Below are 11,022 nucleotides of genomic sequence, written 5' to 3' on the forward strand. Positions count from 1 at the left end.
CGTTGGAAAACGCAAACAAAGTTCTTTGCAATAAAGTTGATATTCGCGTGTTTGTTACTGAAAATACCGAAATCGGAAGAATTGTAATAATTGTGAGAGACTGCTGTGTATGTGCTGCATGCGGCACCAAGTTTGAGGCAATGTAAAATAAACTACTTCGGTCACCCATCTACCGAGTTTTCCTAATACTAGAATAACTATACCAGTTTGACTAAAGCTCAAAAATGACCCCACGTGTATGATAATGACACCAGCCATACAAGTATAAAATCCAAAATTTGCCAGTGAAATTTGAAGCTAAAGAGTGGCAAATAAAGTTGATATTGTTTTGTTCAAACAAGACAAATGTAACTACATGATTTAAATTTCATTGACCTTAATAAGTACTACAGGTAGGTAGGACCGTGAGCCTTAGGGTGCCTTTCGACCAGATATGTGATATGCTGTGCTATGCTATGTTTTCATACATTTGAAACGTAGCTGCAGCTGGAGCTGGTCTGGTCGAAAGGCACCCTTAGAAGGGGATTCGATCCGCGAGCGACTCATCTGTATTGCGCGCAGCTTGATAATAGGGAGTATTACTGCAATGTTCTGCCGCCAGAGTGCAGCACTAGCACCTGTAGTAAAACCATAGAGTAACTTATACACAGTAGTGTCTTGAACTGTTTTCAAAGATAATAAAATATGACATTGATGCATCAAGGCGGTTTGTTTACCGGGAAACGCGAAAATCGAAATTAAGTTATTTCTCTTTGTCGCTAGAATTAGCAAGAGTGATAGAGGAATAGATAAAGAAATTTCGATTTTCTTGTTTCGCGGTAGACCCTCAGATTGTGATGGATTGTGCTAGTGGCGCCCCTTACGCAGAGTTTCGCGTAATATTCCCTATTGCCGCGCAAGATTTTTGACATATATGTAGAACTTTATTGTAGTCTATCAAAACTTTTAGAGTCAGACCAAGATAAGTTAGCAGCGATTTTGATAGCCCAGTTGGTGCAAGTGTCAAGTAAACGTCATAATTCCATAGAAATTTGACGTTTAAAATAACCCGTGCACCTCTGGGCTATCAAAATCGCTGCCAACTTATCTTGGTTGACTTTAGTGATCAATCACAAAATCCAAGTTTTAAACCTGTCAGTGGGGGTGTATATATATGGTATGGAGAAGGGATAATTGAAAAGAATAGTTACAGCGTCCGTGACCTGACCTCAGTATGTTTACACGACACCAGAGCTTCCGTGGCAGGCCAAAACCGTCTAGTTTCGCTGTGGGATATAAATCCCACAGAAGTCCTTACGCTGGAACTACCTTACAAGCCATAGGGCTTCTAAGGTAGTTCCAGCAGTAATTTTTTCTCCACTCGTACTTCCAGCTCTGTTTGACGTCAAAATCCCTGCTAGTAACGCGTGCTGGGCGGCGAGACTTAAGACGTTGGGCTGGGGATGGCAGAAGGGCTGGTAGCAAGGTAAAGGCTTATATTTTTACTTTTCGAGCGAACATTATAAAAACGCTCGTCAAATAATTTTCAAACTGTCCGCATTACAAGATACGCATTAAACCCAAATAAATTGCACTTACCTCAAAAAAAGTTAGGTTTTCAAACATTTAACCTTTTTTTCACTACGTCACGTGAGACGGGTTGCGGTTACGGACGGACGCCAGGTTTGACCTAGTGGGTAGTGACCCTACCTACGAAGCTGATAGTCCCGGGTTCAAATCCTGGTAAGGGCGTTTATTCGTGTGATGAGTATGGATATTTGTTCCCGAGTCATGGGTGTTTTCTATGTATTTAAGTATTTATAAATATTTATATATTATATATATCGTTGTCTAAGTACCCTCAACACAAGCCTTATTGAGCTTACTGTGGGACTTAGTCAATTTGTGTAATAATGTCCTATAATATTTATTTATTTATTTTCATTTTTATACCACGACGGTGGCAAACAAGCATACGGCCCGCCTGATTGTAAGCAGTCACCGCAGCCTATGGACGCCTGCAACTCCAGAGGTGTTACATGCGCGTTGCCGACCCTTACATACGTATTTGCTGCGGAACATAGTCGAGTGAATTTGTACCACCAGACCTCAAAATCCTCTGTGAATGTGTCATACCTACATTCAAGGAAGATACTTATTTGCTAGCTTGGACCAATGATGCTGACGAACAATAAAAAATATTATGGAGGGGAAGATGAGGAAGGAAGGCAGGAGTGAGAGAAGAGCCTGATAAATGCTGCAACTGTCATCCTGGGGCCTAGCCAAGATGAAAAGGAAAAGAAAAAAATGTAAATGTCAGATACTATCTACGTAAATATCTAACATTCATACAAGCAAAGCTTAATGCACTTAGATAAGGTTTTGTGCAACCGGCTCTAATAAAAAATATAAAATAAACACAAAATTAATCCCATTATTTCGAAGTCCGCCGAAATGATTTAAAAGAGTGGAACGGAAAGGCCTGCAGGTAAATGTAAACTTAATGAGCGGACAGATGCACGGACACGCGCGGGTAACGCGTGCCTGTTGCCTTAAAAAAACATGCTGACCGCTGATTTTCGTGTGCACTTACCCACACCAGAGTTCATTCTCGCATATTAAAAAATAATTGTAATGAGATTAAAACTCACAATATATTGGTTCCAACTGAAACCCAACAATCGTCATCATCATGAAAACATTTTTGGGGAACTTTTATTTCCGTATCTACAAGCAATGGATTGCCCTCCTAATTCTTTTTAACGATAGAAGGGCCATTTTAGCTTAGTTTTACGCATTTTTTCTCGTTATATTGGTATTCGTCGAATTTATGGTCCATCGTCCTTATCACTTCCAACACAACTAATTATAATGAGTTTATAGCGAACATACATACATATAAACAGATAAACGCGGCGGGGGACTTTGTTTTATAAGGTGTAGTAGTGATTACATCGGAGCTAACAAGGTGCTCACGAACAACTAAACACGACTCTATTGTTAAGGCGTTAGAGTGCATGTTCAAATATTATTGAGGGATAGAAGTAGTTTGGGCTCGTTGTTTGATCTGCCACTATTGATGCTGACTGTACCTACTACTACAGGTATTTATTTGGCAACTACCAACATACAGTTGGCATCTACTTACATTTATATCACACTAAGGGCCACTTGCACCATCCCACTAACCCGAGGTTAACCGGTTAAACCGTTAACCATGGTAATTCCAGGTTTAACCGGTTAACCATTGGTTAATGCCAGTGGCCCTAAGCGTCAAAAGTGTCTACCATTCTCTGATAGCTTACAAAAAGAGAAATTACTATACAACAATTAAACGATTGCAGATACTTTGAACGCGAACTTTTCAGATATAGATGTAGCATCTCTATTTAGAAAAGTATTGGAGGGTAGCATCAGATACGAGATACAGTCAAGGTATTAAATAGCGACACGGACAAAGTGCCAAAAATATGTACACACTACTTTAATGTATGGGCAATAAGGTCGTGTATACATTTTTTTGGTACTTTGTCCGTATCGATATTTAATACCTTGACTGTACCTGCCTCGATACTTTTGGCGCGTTGTTTCATGCACTACTGGTGATAAAATTGGTTAGTAAAATTGAAGAACTGACTGAAGGACAAGTTAAACCCTAAAGAAAAATAAAAGTGATACAGATCAATATATTTACCCAAAAACGAGAAATAAAAGCCGGCCAAGTGCGAGTCGGAGTCGCACACGAAGGGTCCCGTACCATTATCTATAAAAACGGCAAAAAAATCACGTTTGTTGTGTGGGCTCCCTAAATATTTATTTTATTCTGTTTTAGGGTTCCGTAGCCAAATGGCAAAAAACGGAAGCCCTATGGATTCGTCATGTCTGTCTGTCTGTCCGTCCGTATGTCACAGCCACTTTTTTCCGAAACTATAAGAACTATAGGTACTGTTGAAACTTGGTGAGTAGAGTAGATGTATTATGTGAACCGCATTAAGATTTTCACACAAAAATAGAAAAAAAAAACAATATATTTTGGGGGTTCTCCATACTTAGAACTGAAATCCAAAAAATATTTTTTTATATTCACGGTTTATGACATACAGCATGGCGACAGACGGACGGACAGCTGACTCTTAGTAATAGGGAGTATTGCTGCAATGTTCTGCCGCCAGAGAACAGCACTATCACATCACATAAACCATATTGTAACTTATACATACTAAGCCTTAAACGGTTTATTGAGAAGTTTTCACTATGACATTGATGCATCAAAGCGGTTTGTTTACAGAGGCCTACCGCGAAACGCGAAAATCGAAATTTCGGTATCTGGCCTCTTTATTGCTCAAATATACAAGAGTGATAGAGAGGCAGATAACGATATTTCGATTTTCGTGTTTCATGGTAAGAATGTGGTAGTGGCGCCCTCTTCGCAGAGTTTTGCCGAATTTACCCTTTGGGTACGGAACCCTAAAAAAACACCAAGACTGCTTGTTGCCGCTGTTGCCGGTTTAGGCTTCTAAAATTAGATTGTAGGTATATCGGCCCGATTCGAAGAATGATTAAGACATGTTTAAGATCTTGGAAAGATCTTTAAAAGAACGATAACTAAACGACATGTCAAAATTGTTTCGATTCCATTATGATCCCAATAAGATCTATCTACGATATTTCTAACGTCAAAGTGACATGGGTTGCCCGAATCGAGGTGGTTCTATCAATTATACGACATAAAAACGATATCTAAATGAGAACTTATCTAAACCAGAACTTATCGTTATCGTATTTCATTAGAACAGAGTTTATGGTATTGTGTTGTATGAGGAAAATAAACTGTGATTCTCCTTCTGTTGATAATGATACTTACGTTACCGCAATAAGTTTCTATTGAAATACTTGCTCGGATACATCTGTTTTAGCGTGTAGTGTAAAAAATACCGCACTTATTAATAATATTCGGCTAGTGACTTCAGTTAGCAAAATGAGCCCCTGGGGACCCCAACGGTTTGCACAGCAGCACTCCTTTGAACCGCGGAGGGTGTAAATTAAAGAAAGCGAAGGCGGTCGGTGGAAGGGCTCCATGCGCGTACTTGCCTCGCTTGACTTAAACTTCAACTCATATTTGAAGTTAATTACCTACTTACTTTACGTACCTACTCTTTTTTACTTACCTACTACTGAATTATTGAATAGGTGTAGAAGAATTGTAGTCCAAGAATGAATCGTTAAAGATGATGGTGCTGCCAACGAATGGAGTTACCGCATAGTCTATGCAGATGTACCTATAGCGCCATCTACAGTTTCTACACCAGTTGCCAAATTCTAAGCACGATATTTCTTCAACTTTAGTTTCAATATTAGATCGTTTTCTGGGCTAACCTCTGGCTGTAAATCAGAGAGACAGACAGACGGACATGGCGAAACTAAGGGTTCTTACTCTTACTTGATCGATCGAAAAACAAAAAAGTGACATCAGTACCCCTAGTGTAAATTTAGTCGATAGCGAAACGTGACGTACGCGTTTGCGTTAAGTCTCATTTTGTATGGGTTTTTGAACAGCGCGCCAAGCGGGACGTTTTGGAAAGTCAAAAATCTCATACAAATGACACTTAATGCAAACGCGTACGTCACGTTTCGCTGTCGAAAATATTTACACTAGGGGTACTGTATGTCGGGAGGCCAGGGAGTGCCTCCGCCAAGACGAGTAAAGCGAAGCGCAAAGGCACTACCTACCATTTCTCGATACGCTTTTTCTGATTCGAATAAATATTCATTCATTAACTACGGAACCCTAAAAATGGAAGTGTCCATTATAAACGGCCTTTTTTCATAGAGATTCACGAGAGTTTGACAGTCGTGTCAGTGGCAGTGTAGGTACTTATTTCGAAAGATTTTTCAGTTGTGATAATATAATAGTATTGTGGTGTAATATATCATAATCGTACCAATGGTCAGTGATTGTAGTGGATTTGGACTCCACCACCGTCGCTGAAAGCCACTGCGCGTAAGTAGGTATACTTCTAAAACCTCACAAGCCGGCCACACTCATTGAGAACGCAACAAGCAGCTGAGCCCGAACCACTCAAAATAATCTTAGCATCGTATCAGTGAGTAAACATGCATGTAATAAATCTGACACACCACCTGCTACCATTCATGTAGTCTGTGCGGAAAGAGAAGAGTCATAGTCATAGCATGTATCGGTTCCTTTATATTCCACGACTCTTCTCTTTCCGCGCAGACTAGTTATTGGCTAAAGCAATTATGTCATTTAAACATTTACGAAGGAATCATAGATGTCTGTTTCTCGATGAGTTTATAAGCTAGATTTACGGTTGCGTAAGTTGTAAACTTTTTTATATTGCTAATATTGATTTTAATATAGCTTTGAATGATTAGAATCTGAGCTTAAGTCCTTTTTGTCTCGTTTACGTTTGCTGACGACACAAATGATTCTTCACTGTAAAAATAAATACGTTTGACGATAAAGGAAGTTTTATGGGTGATTAAAAAATAATCAAAGCGGAATGATAGAAAAAAGTTTAATAGATAGCCACGTGGCACCCACACCGGGCCAAAGCTTTCAATCTAAGACAGCTGCCTTAAGAAGGTTATTATCCTAGGCGCTTCTACCTCAACCGCACGCGGGTTAACAAAGGCGTCAGCTGCCCGCCAGCTTGCGTCGTAAAAAATAGGCCAATAATTCCATGCGAAAAAAACTTAAAGAAATGTTAAAGATGGCAGGTGCGCCGCCAGCTGTGAGCGCACCTTGGCCCGCAGTGCCACTCCTTAAAACGGCTTAAGTGTATTCACGGCCGCAGGGCACTTACGCGCTTTCGGGCAGCCGCCATAATGGCCGGCCTGCTGCCGCGGTCAAACACATCGCTTTTGTTTCCTTTTGTGCCCCGAACATTAGCCTTTATCCAGGGCCAAACGCATAACTTATGCAAACTCTCATCGCTTTTGCACACACCTGCGGAATGTAAACTTTATCACCGAGCGGCGAGGTTTTGTTTACATTGACTTGATTAATAAGGCAGCGGAGTGCAAGAGTTATGGTTTGACTTGCAATTGTAATGGCGGCACCTCGACAACATCCTTTGTTATCAGTGAAAGTGGCATATTTACGTAATTAACCGTAATTTCCTTACACTTATGTAATTTAAAATTGTATTTTATTGTTTGAGTGATTATTACTTGATCCAAAAGCCAAACTTCGTAAACTTTGCATTAGACTTTGGTTTTATCTTAACCGTCGACTTTAGTAAATTTTACTCATAACCGCCGCTGTAACTTAAACGATCCCGCTAGACCAAACCAATCCAACTTGCTAAACAATCTTTCCAATCCAGGAATCCGCTATGTATTTTGCATCACCGACGCAAACAAGGTCCTTTCTTCTTTTGCCTTTCGACTATGACCCTTGTCAAAAGCGCACAACGTAGTTATTGCGAAACTGTGAATATTAATTCCTTGCTTGAATGCTTTAGCTGTGATGATTTTGCTTGGGAATTGCATCTGTTAGATTGGACCTGAGAGTACAAGTTTAATTAAACATTTAAAATACCCCTGCGACTGCACTTTGACCTAAAACCTTTAAACTGCTTTGCTCAAAGCAAAATCGAAAGGACTTGTTCTGAAGGACTTCTGTATTTAGGCTATTCATTTATTACGTAAGACGGTTTTTGCCAGTTTTTGACCCCCTTCCACCCCTATGTAAGAAAAAATAGAATAGGTCGACCCCCTCCCCCCTATATTACGTAAGAATGTAAAGGAAAAAAATAATACAAGTTTCGTTTGTCTTAATGTTTCAAAAAATATTTTTGGGTCGTTTATTTGTTCCTACAAAGGACTGGGGTCCGTCTAAGCTAACTCTGTACCGTGTTTGATAGCATAATAGTGTGGAAATATTATTTTAGGTGTCATAATTTTATATAAATTTGAACATTTTCGCATCTTTGTGATCTTACGTAAGAACTATGAAAACCCCCTCACACCCCTTTGTAAGAAAAAATAAGACATATTTAAGCCCCCCCCCCCCCCTCTAAATCGTCTTACATAATAAATGAATGGCGCCTTTCAGTTTAATTTAAGAATGGTGTCCTATACAACTGTAACGTGTTATCGCAATCGCAAAGGGACACCACTCACCTTTCATTGCACTGCAGCATTGTTTTAAATTGGTTTCAGTGATGTTTATAACTTTATTTACTTTATTTCTAGACTAAACATATGGTATGCCACTTCACTACTTATATATAGAGTAGAGAAGTTGAACGATGTTTATAACTATAAAGAGTCATGAATTCTCCCCCGAAAAACCACGCCTGTACAATCGAAGTTATACTATCATTTTAAAACGATAAGCCTGAAATAATATGAAACTTAGCATGAACATTTAAATAACATACTTACCTATGTGTAGTGTATCATAGTCTGATATTAGTTTTAGTAGCAAAAAAAATTAATACAAATAAAAAAGTGTTTAGAAGTTCTGATGTATGATTCGCTATATTTTTTTTCTATTTATTACAATTCCTAGAAAACTAGTACTGTTAGCATCAATAGTAGCAGATGAAATAACGCGCCAAAAGTATCTACCACCCTGTATAACTTTTCCGAATAAAGATATATCTCTAGAATTCGCGTTCAAAAGCATATTTTACAGTCAAATTGTTTTACATATCTCTATATACTCTACTTAACGTTAAGTTTCTAGGCTTTAGTGAACTCAAGGCGTTTTAAAGAATCAAAAAGTGTAATACAACATTCACTACTTATTTATTCTCTACTTATCTTTTTTTGTGAAGCTAGCTGTTACAGAATGGTAGAACTTTTGACGCGTTATTTGATTCGCTAATTTTGATAGTAACAGTATAATAATTTTACTTTAATGTTAATGCTAAGTTTCATGTCACTACATTCAAGACTAGCTCTAATATCTTCGTTTACCTAAACGAAGATATTTACACCTGTAAATATTATATTATTATAGAACCTTATTTTGAGACTTTTTTTAGATAAATAAATATTATAGGACATTATTATACAAATTGACTGTCCCACAGTAAGCAAAATAAGGCTTGTGTTGAGGGTACTTAGACAACGATATATATAATATATAAATATTTATAAATATTTATAATTACTTACATAGAAAACACCCATGACTCGGGAACAAATATCCGTGCTCATCACACAAATAAATGCCCTTACCAGGATTTGAACCCGGGACCATCGGCTTCATAGGCAGGGTCACTAGGCCAGACCGGTCTTCGCATGAATAATAGTAAAACAATGTATTAAATGACCAAACCAAATATTAAACTAAAATATTAAAATTTTATTTCAATGACGTACAGTACCTGCAATAATATGTTACTCCTCAAAGGCCGCAATAATACGGCTCTACAAATAAGATAATGTCAGATTATTTGCGGCCTTTATTGTGTAACATATTATTGCAGGTGACTGTACTTACGAAGAAGAAACCTATACAAAACCAAAACAAACGTACTATACGTATTGATACTTATTACCTAATCACGTAAAACGTAGTGATTATATGCTCTTTGATCACGTATTGAATTTGTTGAACACAGTAGGCATATTGGAATACTAGCTGTGCCCGCGGCTCCGCCCGCGTGGTATTCGGTCTGTGTCAGTAACCGGCTCATTCACCGCTAATTTCTCTGCCTCTCCCCTGGAGGTGGAACTTGAAGTAAAGTTGACAGATGGATACGCTAGAGGACTGTAGTCTAGATTAAATATTTTACAATTAGGTACCACTTAATAAAACTACACTCCAAAATCAATTGTTATTTTTTTCAAATTCGTCCTTATTCAAATTTTTGACGTGATTTAAACGACATAGAGTAGTAGATATGTATATCGGACAATACAGTTCCACTTTTGTATTATTTTTTTTACGTCTTTGACTGTACCTATACAAATCAGTCTAAGCATGAAAAGGTAAGAAATATACCCATAGAAATCCATGCTTCCGAACTCTATCGAATTTAGGTGTAATACCTATTAGTTAGAAGTAGGATTAGAGGAAAGGAGAATACTCGTAGATATCAAAAACTTGAGGCCGAGTATTTACATTTTGTTTACAGCTATGTTTATGTATGCACAACTAAATGTATACATATAATTATATCTACAGTTACATACTAATAAGTAGGTATGTAATAGTATATTTACATAACATTGATATTTTACAATATTTATTTGTACACCACATTGCGAGTCTACCCGGTGAGCATCAGCACGAATAGCTCCGTGCAGCTGGTAACGCGCGAGCACGCCACATAGAGCTGCCCGTGCGAGAAGCAGCCCGTGCGCAGGTCCACGCCAGCGGCGCGCAGCGTCTGCCTCTTCGACTTGTTGATGTTCATGGCGAAGCAGACGCTCACGGAGAACTGTAAGCGCTTGAAGTGGAACGGGAAATTGCTCAGGATAAGGGGGATGCGCGGGATGAACACGACTTTTGCGGCGCCGCACCCCGTCAGGATCTGCACCTCAATGAGGTTTCGCTGCAGCTGCACTACTTTTAGCTGGGTTCCGTTGCATAATTTCGGAGGCGACAAATTCCGAAGAAGCATGATTGGAACTCCAACTTTCAGGGTAAATGTGTGTGCTGGGAGTCCTGAAGCACTCAATGAGCTAAGGAACTAAGGAACTCTACCGGGTATGTTGTGACATTGCCTTCATCCAAGACAGTGTTAATGGAATTATATACTGCATGTTCACCTTCGATTTACGCCTGCTCATTTTTCTGCGTGAGCATGGACCGTTCCTCTATGGGCGTGAGTATGGATCTCTCACAAACCCAAGAATGGCTCAGGTCTCCGTACATGCTACGAATGAGGTTTTCAATGGATAGAACGATCCTGCATAACGTCTCTGGTAGTTGTGGCGACGCCTAAAATCACGATCGTCGCTATAGTTTCGTAACCTCAATGCGTTGCGAGACTTTCGTGAAAGGTTCGCTTTTTTTCGGGAAGGCATTTTCAGTTTTTAGTTCTTATGGCATTTTAACGC

The sequence above is a fragment of the Cydia pomonella genome, chromosome 17 (assembly GCF_033807575.1).
Source record: "Cydia pomonella isolate Wapato2018A chromosome 17, ilCydPomo1, whole genome shotgun sequence".
Lineage (NCBI taxonomy): Eukaryota > Metazoa > Arthropoda > Insecta > Lepidoptera > Tortricidae > Cydia > Cydia pomonella.